The sequence below is a fragment of the Cricetulus griseus genome, chromosome 4 (genome assembly GCF_003668045.3).
Source record: "Cricetulus griseus strain 17A/GY chromosome 4, alternate assembly CriGri-PICRH-1.0, whole genome shotgun sequence".
NCBI lineage: Eukaryota > Metazoa > Chordata > Mammalia > Rodentia > Cricetidae > Cricetulus > Cricetulus griseus.
This window is the reverse complement of record NC_048597.1, coordinates 76,381,503-76,393,866: the sequence shown is the minus strand read 5'-3', so window position 1 is coordinate 76,393,866 and position 12,364 is coordinate 76,381,503.

Sequence of the window (12,364 nt, the reverse complement as noted above, 5' to 3'; positions counted from 1 at the left end):
CCCCACCCAAACCCCCATATCACTGCTCTCTAACCCTCTGGCTTCTGCTCTGGGCCAGCCCCACCTAGACCTGGTCCCACACACATCTCTTGAGAATATCCATGGCACCTGTGCTCTGCCCTTGGGGGACTTTGACCAGGACCCTTGGAGCTAAGTCTTTGCTCCCCAGTGCGGACTAGTCCCCCCATGCATGAGAGACCAGAGAATGAATGGAGGGGTTTCCACAGCTCACAACCTGGAGGCCACTTGTCCCCAGGGAAGGCCAGCACCACTTTCATCCCATCTGCTTGCTTAGTGCCCGAACCTGGCCGTGGGCCACTGCCCTTGGCTCATGTACTTGTTTCCAAGCACTACCACCTCCCTTCAGACCCAAGTTACCTGGCAGGGCAAGTGGTACCTTCCTGCCCCAAAAGATTGGGAGAGCAGAGGGAACTCCATGATGGGAGAGTTGAGACTGGGGCTTGGCCCTGCTGTCCCTCCTCGCACAACAGCTTGTGGGGCAATGTGTACTGAATAGCAAATGGCTTCCTCTGAGGTCAGGTGGAGGAATCTTGGGTACCTCCCACATGGGCTTCCAGCTAAAACTTGGGGTTTCCCCCACCCCCACCTCCAAGACAGGGTTTCTCTATGAAACCCTAGCTATCCTGGAACTTGCTCTGTAAACCAGACCGCCCGACTACCTGGGACACTCTTTAATTCAGCAGAGACCCAAGGCTCATGGACAACATGGGCCTACGTGGATTCAGCAAGCTAGAAGTAGGTACCTGGGAAGTGTTTTCTGCTGCAGCAAACAGCAGCTGGTTTAAATTAAGCTACTACTGTTGTAATTTAAGAGGTGCAGGAGAGAAAGACACCATGTGACAGGGTTCAAGCAAAGGAGTTTTTGGGTTTTTTTGTTTGTTTTTTGTTTTTTTTAGGGGAAGGGATCATTAAAGGAGAAAAGAGAAGGGAGACAGGAGCAGCGGGAGAGAGGATGAGAAGCAGGCAGGGCCCTTTTAAAAGGGAACATAGTGAATGTGCAGAGGCGGTGCTCTTAGTGGCTGCAGATGAGAGCATATCCTGCCAGAACCCTAAGAACAGGCCAGTACAGATGCCTGAATACTAACAACTACCACTTGCCATACACAAGAGGCTAGGTAGTAGGGACAGGGTGCCCCTCATGTAGACAGATGGAGCCTAGAGGCAACAGGGCTCCCAGCCTAGTAGCTTGTGCAAAGGGCAGAGGTCTGTCCACACCCAGTGCTGGGGCTCACGAGACCAGACAGGGTGGCGGGCAACTCCTGGTCCTGGGTGTGGGTGTGTAAGGTGTGCAGTGTCACTCACAAAGGCTATATGGGTGGTAGAGGGGCTGGTGTCTCCAGGTTTGTTTGGTTTCAGAACAAACCTGAAGGTTGATCCTGATGTCAGTCTGGAGCTTGCAGTAGACCACACTGTAGCCTCAAAGTCTAAACAGGCCCTTCGGAAAGGCGTCTGCGTCCCGCACTCCAATGCCACTTCCTTCTCAGGCAGCCTTGGGGCCTGTATTCTCACTTGCTCTACCCAGGGCTAGGAGATGGCCAGTGTCCAACTGCATGGCAGAAGCTGTGCCTTAAGCAAGATCCAAACCAAAGAGAGGGAATGAGATCCAGCTTAGGCTTGTGAGTCCAGCTGCTGGAAGGGGTACAAGAGTCAATCATGGCCTTGAACTTGAATCCAGAGGGACAGCTGATGCTCAGCTCCGTGTCCAACCAGTATCCCTGCTATACAGAGAAAACTGGCAGGAGCTGAGGTTATCTCTAGGCCCCTCTGGTCTGTTTCCCCTCTTGGTGTGAAGGGCAGTGTTCACACTTTCTTACAAGGCTACAGGGCTGAGCAGAGCAGCTGGACCCATGAAATTCTGGGGGAGGAGTGGGGCCAGGTAAAGGGTGCCCTGCACTCCATGTTCACTGAATAAAGAGACCTGTCTATGCCCCAGATAGCCAGGCTGTTGAGTGCAGGGCCCAGGGAGGGTTCTTGCCTTTACATGCACCAGACTGACAGCTTCCATAGTTCCTAGAGGACAGAAAATGCAGCATGTCACCAGTTCAGAGGGAGCCACAGTGTAGCCTAGTTGGATGGAAAAGGCAGACGTCATGGACAGGTCTGTGGTGGGGTGACTGCAGGGCCCCTGCCAGTGAGGGGCTGTCTGGTGGAATTAGGATCTGTACAATATCAGGCCAAACAAAGATAGGCACACAAGCGATACAGAAGGGCACAGAGCCAGAGACCCAGGCGCAGCCTGTGTCGCCTGCTTCTGGCTTTGCATCCTCCCCACCATCAAAACACCAGAGGTCTGCTATTGGGCATCTGATGGGCCACAGGACAGCCATGTTCTGGAGAGAGTCTGGGGTCAGCATCCTGCAGTGGGGAAGTCCCCCCAGGAGACCCCAGGCTAGACTCAGGGTCTTGCCAGCCCATCAGCCTTTGATTCTGAGGAGGAAGGGGAGGTGGTTAGAGGACTGGATCCCAAGCCCACTTGCTTCCCTGTGGCTGCTGGCTGTGCCTAGACTTGGGGTGTGGTGTTGTCATGGTGATGAGCATACCTGCTTCCTCCTTGGCATAAAAAAAACAAGCCTTTAGGTTTCATTGTTAGCTCTGGGCAACTGTGACCTTCACATGGAGATAGAATTCTGATGCCCCGACGCCTGGGAGGCCCAGGGGTACTAGATCATCTCTTCTGCCAGGTAGACAGAAGTGTGGCAGAAGAGATGAATAAAGAGACCTGTCTATGCCCCAGATAGCCATGGTGGCTCAAGGTTGAGCTTGTGGATGGGCACCTGAGAACTGGGAGGTTCTGGGGTCTGAAACCCCTCCCTCCCCAATTCTTCCTGTGGGCAGCCAGGAACTCTGACCCAGTTAGCCTGTCCAGGTAAGCTAGGGTTATGCCAAGTATCTTCAAGTGAGGTTATGCCTAGAAGCCTTCTGGGACAGCAGCCAGCTTCCCTCCTGAGAGGTGATCTGCTAGGAAGACAAGAAGTCTCAGATAGATGTCCTGGATTTCTCCCCTCACCCTGCACAACTGTAGATCTGAAAGGATAGCTTTTAAGCTGTAGGTCACCTTGGGTTTGCTGGGCCAGTGGCTTACTGGAAGAAAGAGAAAGTAGCATGTGGAAGGGATCTTAAGGGGTGAAGAGAAGCTGGGCGTGGTGAGGCACGCCTTTAATCCCAGCACTTGGGAGGCAGAGGCAGGTGAGTTGGAGGCCAGCCTGGTCTACAAAGACAGTTCCAAGACAGCCAAGGCTGTTACACAGAGAAGCTCTTGTCTCAGAAACAGCAACAAAACAAAACAAAAAACAAAACCCACAAACAAAGCCGGCATTGGTGGCGCATGCCTTTAATCCCAGCACAAGGGAGGCAGAGGCAGGAGGATCTCTGTGAGTTCGAGGCCAGCCTGGTCTCCAGAGCGAGTGCCAGGATAGGCTCCAAAGCTACACAGAGAAACGCTGTCTAGAAAAACAAAAAAAAAAAAAACCAAAAAACAAAAAACAAACAAACAAACAAAAAAAACCCAAAACCCACCCCTCCTAAAAAAACAAACTAACAAAAGGGGGGGGGACAAAGAGGGGCTTTCTAGGTAAGTTCTTCAACACATTGATTCCTGTTGACGACTCGGGAGTTTCACTGACTCTGTGGGCAATTGCCCAGGGAGCAGTCTGGTTCTTGTAGCTCCGTGAAGGGAAACTAGGACCCAGAGGAGAGAAAGGTCAGCTAGAAGCCATGTCCTCCTTGAGACAGGAAGATGTCACTTAGCAAGGCTTGGTCTCACTCACTCAAAGTCAGGGCCACCCAGAGAGTGGGGCTGACTCAGGGCAGGAACTTCTGCAATGTCCAGGACCCCACCAAACCCTAAGTAGAGGGGCCTCATGCTGACCATCAGTGGCTCTGCATTTGGCTCCTGCTGGTAGCAGTGGTTATGGGGATTGTGCTGGGTCCCTGGTCTCCTTATCCATGGGGGCAGTGCAGCAGGGGACCACAAGGCTCCTGTGGAGACCTCTGGATGTGCTGGATAAGATGTGTCTCTCTGGGAGCTGAGGAGTCGCCTAGGAAGTCACCTTGGAGGTTGTTGGCCAGGATTTGGGACTGCTCTCTCCCTGGCTGGCCCTCAGGCACACTTTTGAGCCACAAGGAGGCTGTGGGGAAGAGTGATATGCGTGGTGTGCAGAAGAGCTTCTGGTGCTATGTGAACAGAGAGGGGATGTGATTTGACAGGGCCACACAGCCAACAGCACAGGCCAGCTCCCTCCATCCATGGGTCCTGCTGCCCTCAGTACTGAATACTGTTTGCTCTGAGTGTAGAGGGTCGGGCCCTATTACAAGGGGTTCCTATCAATGGTATGAAGAGGATTAATAATGTATTTATAGCACATCGTTGTGGTAGCTCAGAATGATCTATAAATGTGCGGTAAATGTTTTATAATGTTTTTGTAACCCGTTATAAATGATAAATGGCCGACTCTAGATGCGGGATCAAATATTTATAACGCATTGTGCGCAACGCTGGCCTGCAACAGTCCAGGAAAGCCATTAATAATAAAGTGGATGGAAATGTAAAAGTTACAGGCATGCCCAGCAAAGCCATTTATAATGAAATGTAAAATTTGGCTGTTGGAAGCAGCCCATGGCCGAAGCTCCAGCTGTGGCCAGTGTTTCCCACCTCCTGGAGGCCAAAAAGATGTGAGAGGGAATGTCCATAAGGCCATTCAAAGCTATTAATGTACCCACAGTGGCCAATGGGTACACTCTTCCACGGGGGCCTAGTTAATTAGCTAGTGGGTCTAAAAACAGGATTCACAGCCTGCTCTCCCTTTCCTGCCCGGAGCCATAGGGATAGTGGCCTTGGGAGTTAGGGGAGAAGATTCCCTGCGGCCATTCTTCACTGTGTGAGATCCAAAGTGATACCTCTCTCCCCAGTCTTCCACAGTTCTGTGAGCAAAGTCACTTTGGAAACCTCTGGGCAGTTTCATGATGTAAAGGCTCTGACAAGTCCTGCAGGAAACAGCTCACTCTGGGCCTTGCTGGGCTGTTTCTTTTGTGCCTGCTCATTTCTTGCCATCCTGTTGTCTCCCCTCATCAGCCCTGAGCCAACCACCACTTTAGGGGCACATCTACCAGTTGAAGGTCTACAGGCTCCACTATGTGGGGTAACCCCACCCAGAGTGAAGCTCCAAAGCTCCTACAGGCTACAGGGGAGAAGTGGGCCAGTGTGTGTGTGTGTGTGTGTGTGTGTGTGTGTGTGTGTGTAGGTAGGTAGGTAGGTAGGTACCCTCAGAGGCCAGAAGAGGGCACCACATCCCTTGGAGCTGGAGTTAACAGGCAGTTGTGAGTCACCACCACATGTGAGTTTGGGGTGCCAGACCTGGGTCCCCTGTGAGAGTAGCAGGCACTTTACAGCTGAGCCATCTCTCCAGTTCCCATGCTAGTTTTTGAATCGATGTGAACAATAATGCTTCCTTCTCTATCCCTTCCTGGTTCCCAGCTCTGCTTCTGCTGCCTTAAGAAGATGCAACACAGGTGGAAACAGGAAGTAGGGAAACTCAGGCTGGCCTAGAAATTCTTCCCCAGGCCAGGGAAGCCACACAGAGAAAGATACCACTGGTCTGGCTGGATCTCCAAACCCCTCCTCACATTGGGATGGGGCAGGGCTGGTGTTGGAAACTTGTTTTCTTCAGCCAGAGTGAAAAAATGGGGTGTGAGGATAGCTGAAGAGGCCAGGGAAGGGTTGCTGTCTTTCCTAGCTCTCTCCCAAATCACCCAGCTACACTTCTACCCATTCCTACTCAAGAGCCTTTGTATGCCTAGCCCTCTGGCCCTTCTTCCTCCTGAAGTGAGGCTGATGCACACACATCCTTCAGGGCTCAGTTCTGAATCCTTTCCCTGAAGAAGTCTTCCAGCCTTCCGGATCCTTGTCCTGCCTACGTGTGACACAGACCCAGCTGCAGTCCCAGTCCCTTTGCTCCTAAAGGTCTTGCTGTCTGGCCCTGTGGAATCACACTACACACACACACACACACACACACACACACACACACACACACACACACACACACCCCACATACACACACCTCCAAGACACCACTGGCTAGTAGTAAGGGCTTAACTTGCCCCATGGGAGCCAAGTAGAAAGGTAGTTTCACCAAAGCCCATGTCCACCTGCTCTCAGTGAGGATTCGGTTCTTAGCCAGCACTGACTGAAAAGCTCCAGCATGCCTGGTGCTTGGGGATACAGCAGGGAACCCACAGATAGCTGTCCTGGAAACAAGGGGCTGCCGTTACAACAGGATGGATGGAAAACAGTGGGAGGAACTTGGGGTTCGGTGTTAAGCAGGGGTGGTAGTGAGCTTTCAGCAAGAAGGAGATATCTGAGCAAACAGTCAACAGGAGGTGAGGGGAAAACTAAATGGACATAGGGGCAACGGTCCTGAAGCAGGAATGTTGGACTGCCTTCCGGGCACAGCTGTGGAGGTCGTGTGGTGATGATGAAGGGACTTCGACAGAGCACCATGCTCTGATGTGAATGAGGTGGGTGGGGACTTAGGAACAAGGATGGGACCAGAGATGGTGTGTCCAAAGAGACAGGCAGCCTGCCCCACTTAGCAGGTTTCATAGAATACCAGGTGGGAACTTGGGGAGCCACGGAGGTGATCTGCAGCAGGTAGATTAGGGATTAGAGCTGAAGGCAAAACTCAAGTGTCCAAGAGTCAGCCTGTCGGTCATCCAAGCAGCTGACCAGAGTAATAGCCTCAGCTATGTAGGGCTGGGATGAGTGGATCTGGGCCAGAGATTCAGGCTTTCAGTTTGAGCAACATTGGACTTGAGGCTGCCTGGAGCCATCTCGGATGCTGGGCTCAGGCCAGAGGTAGATGCCTGGGATTCATCAGCAAGAATGTGAGTTTAGGAGCTGGAGAGATGGCTTGGTAGTTAAGAGCACTTGCTGCTCTCAAAAAGGACTGAAGTTTGGTCCCCAGCACTGACTCAGGTATCTCACAGCCACTGTCCATGGCTTCAGTTCCAGTGGCTCCAATGGCCCTAGCATCTGTGGACCTTACACCACACACACTAACTCAAGCTCGGACATGTATATAATTTAAAAATAAAGAGCCAGGTGGTAGCAGCACATGCCTTCAATCCTAGCATTCAGGAGACAGAGGCCAGCCTGGTCTATAGAGGGAGTTCCAGGATAGTCAGGGGTATGCAAAAAAAAAACCCTGTCTCAGAAAAAACAAACAAACAAATAAATAAATAAATATAAATATAAATACATTTTGTTGTTTTTTTTTCAAGACAGGATCTAACTATGTAGCTCTGGCTGTTTTTGAACTCCCTCTGTAGGTCAGGCTGGCCTTGAACTCACAGAGATTTCCTGCCTCTGCCTCCTAAGTGCTGGGATTGAAGGTGTCTGCCACTATGCCCAGCTTTAAAAATGAATCTTAAAAAACAAGAACAACAAAACCAGAATGTTCAACTAAAGCTGGCGGTGAGGGCATACCTGTCATCCCAGCACTCAGGAGGCTGAGCCAGGAAGGAGTTCGAGGCTAGCATGGGCTACACAGAAAGACCTTGACTCAAACATACAAAAACCAACAAAAGAGCCTGCCATGAATTCACCAAGGCAAGAGAAGGAAGGCAGTCAAGACTGAGATAAGAGGGACTCAAGAGTGGAACCAATGGCCTTGGGATCTGTTTGTAGCCTGGAATGTGAAGTAGGATAGAATCACCTGAGTGACTCGTGCATTCGGTGGTGTTGTGTGGGGTTTCCTCCAAGACTGAAACATCCCATCCTGCAGGGAAGTACATAAGATAGAAGGCAAACAACTCTAAATAGTTCCCGGGGACTGGAGAGATGGCTCAGAGGTTAAGAGCACTGACTGCTCTTCCAGAGGTCCTGAGTTCAATTCCCAGCAACCATATGGTGGCTCACAACCATCCATTATGAGATCTGGTGCCCTTTCTGGTGTGCAGATATACATGGAATCAGAATGTTGTATACATAATAAATAAATAAAATTAAAAAAAAAAGATGTGTTACATTTGTTTAAAAAAAAAAATAGTTCACGGAAGTCCCTGAAATTGACTAGAATCACTAGGCTGTTCCCTGCCATCATTCGGAGACAAGCCTAGATGTAAAGAAAACTCTCAGACTAGACTAGCTAGCTGCCTGGAAGAGGTGTAGACTGAGTCACTCGGGAAGGACACTCTTCAGTTTGTTAAACTGCCTGCAGACTGTGCAGTGTGCTCCAGGTTCTCAGCTCCGGTCACCCATCCCCCATGCTGAGTTATTTCTGCTCCTGTTACTACCCACTCACATCCCTGTAACTATCCCCAGTAAAGCTCATTAGTTCACCAAGTTAGATTTTGGTGTTATCCAAACTTTGATCTGTTGTGGGCTCCCTATCTGAGGTGAGTAGATGTGTGTGTTGTGTCTCCCCAGCAAGTCTTGCCACACAACAAGTGCCCACTGATGTCAGAAGGGGACATCAGCTCCCCTGGGACTAGAGTTATAGATAATTGTGAGTCACCATGTGGGTGCAGAAATCAAGTCCAAGTCCTCTAGAAGAATAGCCAGTGCTCTTAGCCACTGAGCCATCTCTCCAACCCTTTTTTCTTTCTTTTCTTTTGGTTTGTTTTTGTTTTGAGATAGGGTTTCTCTGTGTATCCCTAGCAGTCCTGGAACTCACTGTGTAGACCTTGAACTCACAGAGATCTGCCTGCCTCTGCCTCCTGAATTCTTGAATTAAAGGTGTTCACCACCACTGCCCAGCCAAGCTCCTATTATTTTATATACCTTAAAAAAGTCAAATCTCGCCAGGTGTTGGTGGCGCATGCCTTTAATTCCAGCACTCGGAAGGCAGAGGCAGGCGGATCTCTGTGAGTTCGAGGCCAGCCTGGCCTACAAAGCAAGTTCCAGGACAGGCTCCAAAACAATACAGAAAAATTCTGTCTCAAAAAACCAAAAAAAAAAAAAAAAAAAAAAAAAAAAAAAAAGTCTTCAGATCTGGAACTGGAGTTACAGATGGCTGTGAATCACCATGTGGATGCTGCAGACATAACCTGTGTCCTCTGCAGAAACAGCAAATGCTTGAAGCTTTAGCTGCTGAGTCACAGAAGTTCCATTAACCTTTTCCTGGGAATTGGTAAGTCTTCTACACTTCATTCCTCTAGTCTCTGCATCCCTCTCTAGTCTGTATTTCTCTCTGTCAGCATTTCTCTCTTAAGTGTCTTTCAGTCTCTCTGCGTATTTTCTTTTTTTTTTTTTAAGATTTATTTATTTATTATGTGTACAGTGTTCTGCCTGCATGTTGCCTGCATGCCAGAAGAGGGCACAGATCTCATTACAGATGGTCGAGAACCACCATGTGGTTGCTGGGAATTGAACTCCGGACCTTTGGAAGAGCAGGCAGTGCTCTTAACTGCTGAGCTATCTCTCCAGCCCATCTCTCTGCATATTTTCTCTTTGTCTTTTCCTCTGTGTTTCTATCTTTGTCTCTGTGGGTCCCTCTGTGTCTGTTACTCTCAGATTGGGATTAGCAAAATGCCCTACAGGGTCCACAAATGTCACCACTACCCAGGGGACCAATGTGAGCAAGGAAAACTCTACTGTGACCACATGGCCCTGCATTTGCTGAGGCCTACTGTGTCCATGCTCTGTTATGGGGGTGGGGAGGAGAAGCTATGCTTTCCTTTGCAGGAGGAGAAACAGAGGCTGAAGGTGGTTGAGAAGGCAGCTGGTTTGATACCTATCTTCCTGGTCTCCCAGGGCAGGCCAATAGGTCTGTTACCCCGGACAATGGCCATCATCTATGGTGAGAGCTTGGGCTAGAGCCCCCAGGGCAGAGGTGACTGGGAAGAGAAAGTTTTCTCGGACAGCCACTGGGACCAGAATTTGCACTGGTGGTAGAGGCTTCCAGTAGGATAGGCAAGTACCAGTTATACCAGGAGAATTTGGGCCAAAGGGGAGGCAGGAAGGAGCAGAGAGGGGCATCCAAGAGACCTCAGTGGTCCTCTGGAGCTGTGCAGTGGGCTCATGGAGAATGCTCTGTATGGTCAGCTGGGAAACCAAGGCCCAAAGGGAACAGGCAGGGTGTGGCCTGCCTAGGCATGATAAGCAGGGCTGGCAGGTTCTAGTAACTGATAAGGTTCCTGGACTTTATTCAGAGGACAGCTGGCATGAGGGGCTTCTGGAACATTCAAGGGGGGGCTCCAAGGTAGACAAAGGTGCTGGTGTCATGTTGGGACAAGACGTGGAAAGCTGGTAATAGTGGGCAGACTGGGGTGTTCTGGCTTGGGGGACTCTGGAGAGGCAGGTTCTGTGAGGTACTAGTGGTGACATCATTGGTGGCCTCAAGGGACTATCACAAGTGCTGTCCACAAGCTACTGTGGCAGCAGGAGCTGGGGTGTGGAGTGTGCAGAGGTTGGTCACATGGTGACCCTTGAGATGTGTTTAGAACTCAGACTCTGGCATGGCCTCCCTCTCTTTGCTCACCCTTTCTTCTTGGCAGTTGCCTTCCTTACCAGCTTTTCCGGTTCTTATAACTGCTGTCCCGAGGGCTGGGAAAAACCTGGTTCCGGGACCAGGCTCTGACTGAATGGGCGTGATGCTGCACTTTGTCCCCTTGATGAGAATCCTCAGGCAGATCAGCTGCTTTGACTGGGCAAGGGTTGGGGCCATAATCCCAGCCCACGGGCTTGTGTACTCTGGGATAAGAACCTCGCTGCCCACTCACAGAGGCCCCACACCTGCTGCCTGTACCCAGGTTCTTTCTTGATGCCAGCCCATGGCTTGGGCATGGAAAACCTGTTTTCATCCCTTGTGGAGGGTGTAGAGAAACCACCTGGCTCCAAATCAGATGCTACTTTTGGGAAAACCCCTACCTTCCCAGAGGTCCTGCCTAGACAAGCCCTGGGGCTCAAATGGGAGGTGTCACCTCATTGTTGGTGTCATAGTCTGATCCATCTGACAACATACAGTTCCTGAGGAAAAAACCCATAGCTGGGTGGTTGTGGTACAGGCCTATAATCCCAGCATTCTGGATGCAGGTGGATCTCTGTAAGTTCGAGGCCAACCTGGTCCTCAGAGTGAGTTCCAGGACAGCCAGGGCTACACAGAGAAACCCTGTCTCAAAAAACCAACCAAACAACAAAAACGAAAAATCATAGAGGGCAGCTGCCTGGTTAATTGAGGATCTGAGAGAGGTACTTCCCTTAATCACCCCTGTCATCCAACAGAGGCTTGAAGTAGAAAATAAATAAATAAACAAAACAAAACAAAAACAAAAACAGGAGGCCAAGACTCTCCTGTTTCCACAGAGGCCTTGGGAGAGTCCCCCCACAGCCTCGGGTCCTTTGTGAACATAGAGGAGTTATTCTGGCTGGCTTGGCACCCTGAAGGCGAAGGGAAACCAGGCAGCATTTTAATGTAGCCCAAGTCAACCTTGAACCCCATATGTATCGGAGGATGAGCTTGAATTTCTGATCTTCCGGCCTCTACCCAGTGATTGCTGAGATTCCAGGTGGGTGCTACCTCACACAGTTTATGTGGGCAGTGTTGAGGCTGGAACAGGGACAGTATATGAGAGGCAAGGACTCTACCCATCAAGCCACCCAGCCTCAAACACTGGACAACTTTGTACACCCTGAAACACACACCCACACACCTCATTCTCCTCCGAGGTAGCATTTACCCTAGTCTCTGTTTTCTCATTTGTCAACAGGCCCCTTCCTCCACTATTGCACTGGGGTGCTGGGAAGTGCCTGGCAGTACAGCACTGTCATCCCAGCAACTCCAGAGACTAAGTCAGGAGGATGGCAAGTTCAAATTCAACAGTTAGACCAGCCTGGGCAACTTGGACTCTTTATCTTAATCTTTTTTTTTTTTTTCAATAAAATTGTGGTGGGTTTAGGCTGGAGAGATCAGTCAGTGGTTAAGAGCATTTGCTGCTCTTCCAGAGAACCTGGGGTTTAATTTCCAGGACCCACAGGGCAGCACAACTGGCTCTAACTCCAGTTCGAGAGGAGCAGGGGCCCTCTTCAGGCTTCTTGGGGTACCAGGCCCACAAGTGGCACAGATGCACGTGAAGGCGAAAGCCCATACACATTAAAAAAAGAAAAAGAAAACTGTGGCCAGGGAAGTAGCTCAGCTGGTGGTATGCTTGCCTGGCATGTAGGAAGCCCTGGGTTCCATCCCCAGCGCTGTATAAACCAGGCATGGTGTGGCTCACATAGCCTGTAATCCCAGCACTAAAGGAGGTGGAGGTAGGGGCAGCACAAGCGCAAGGTCACCCTTGCTTATATAATAAGCTAGAGGCCAGCCTGAGCTACAGAGGTCCCCGTCTCAAGGAAAACAAAAAA